The sequence below is a fragment of the Zingiber officinale genome, chromosome 4A, assembly GCF_018446385.1.
Source record: "Zingiber officinale cultivar Zhangliang chromosome 4A, Zo_v1.1, whole genome shotgun sequence".
Classification (NCBI taxonomy): Eukaryota; Viridiplantae; Streptophyta; class Magnoliopsida; order Zingiberales; family Zingiberaceae; genus Zingiber; species Zingiber officinale.
In genome coordinates, this window is record NC_055992.1 from 103,276,379 (window position 1) to 103,278,058 (window position 1,680).

General features: G+C 37.2%; 1 long non-coding RNA gene across 1 annotated transcript; it reads right to left on the reverse strand.

The window, feature by feature from the left end:
* Positions 1 to 919: 919 nt before the first annotated feature.
* LOC121973510 lies at positions 920 to 1,471 on the reverse strand. The gene is made up of 3 exons (XR_006109640.1): positions 1,433 to 1,471; positions 1,212 to 1,312; positions 920 to 942 (listed from the first exon to the last, which is right to left on the reverse strand). It is a non-coding gene; the product is annotated as an uncharacterized LOC121973510 (long non-coding RNA).
* Positions 1,472 to 1,680: the final 209 nt, after the last annotated feature.

A 1,680-nucleotide genomic window follows, 5' to 3' on the forward strand; every position in this document is an offset into this window, starting at 1 on the left:
ATTGTGAAGCAAAAGAGATCCGTTTCAGCCCAAGGCAATAGTGCATTACGTATTCTAGTTGTAAATCGGACCAGAATTTCAATAACAACAACAATGGCAAGTCTTGTATAACCAGTAAACCTCTTTGGGCGGATCAAAACTTCATCAAGAAAAAAAAAGAAAGAGGAAAGGAAAGATATTTAGAAATTTAGTAGAAGGAAAAAAGGATTTCTTAGAGAAAAAACATTCCAATGTAATGGCATCATTTGGCTCAAATATACCAACTTGATCTGCCTATAGAAAGTTTCCAAACTGATGTAGATCCAATTACTGATAATTTCAACAACTGATATATAAAAATTAGCATGGAAGAAAGAAATACAATCATTAGCAAATCTTGCAGAAAAGCATAGAAACAAGGATGATGCTTGTGCCACTATCTAGCAAGTAGCACCTAAATTCGAAAAAAAACGAATAATGGACAAGTTCAGTTGCATGTCGCATTCGATCAAATGCGATGTTTCCACTTTATTGACAATTCTATGAAAACTAAAATAGAATGGAGCTCGACAACACTATACATATAAATATAAAGATCAAAGTTTCTGAATGGATAAGTGTGAGAGGGTGAAGTGTAACGAAATTTCAAGATTTTGCAGGCAAATCTTGCTGATATGCTAGAGAAATGAATTTACCTTGTTGGAAGATGAGCTTTACATGAAAATGTAGTTCTAGCATCTCTAAGCAATTTCCACCACCTTCGAAGAAGACAGTGGAATAAGGTAGTCTATCTCTGTTTTAAATCCCATGCTCAAAATGCATAGTTTGAAATGCTATAGATGCCTCAATGAAACACTCCATATGACTAGGAACTCGGTGATTGAAAGGTTTCAATTGGTAATCTTCACAAATAAAAATAATTTGGGTTTTTCTTCCAATTCTTCAGGCGTAGGACGGATGCACCTGCGATCCTTCCAATTATTTCTTGCAAAAGAGAGTTTTTCTTCTTCTAATTTACATGTTTTCCCTTGGCATTAAGGAGAGAAAGAGGAGCTAGTTATCTCACTAACACTAATATATGCATATGTATGATCCAGCCTGCTACTAACACAACTATGATTCACTACTAGAGATCAACAGAACCAACGCAAAGATGACTTATCTGGATAACTGTCGAACTGTAGAATTGAAGAGCATCTTTAGCATTCTTATTAGTAGTATTTTTCACTTACATGTTGTGCATGAACAGGGAATGATAGGCCCTTGCAGAGACAATTTGAACTTTGATTCGATGCTCGGGATCCCAGTTGAGGAATTGGTCATTCACAAATACCTTGTATCATTCAGATGGCATATTAGGATCTATGAGGAATTACATCAAACACTTGATGTGCATATGTACCTTATTAGGATCTATGAGGAATTACATCAAACACTTGATGTGCATATGTACCTTATCCAAAGAGTTGAGGTAATCGACATCCCTCTCCCTGTGCACTAGGAAGGTGTGCTCATCCATCTCTATGTTCGGTGAGCCTCTGCATGAATAGTGAACATACATTTTGAGAAGGAACCATCAATGGAAGGATCATGAATTAGTTGTGTGGACTTACTTTCCCCACCAAAGCTCATTGGCAGTGGTTTCATCCTTGACAACGCGCTTGTCCCTCGGCGAACGACCAGTCTTCACGCCGGACAAGG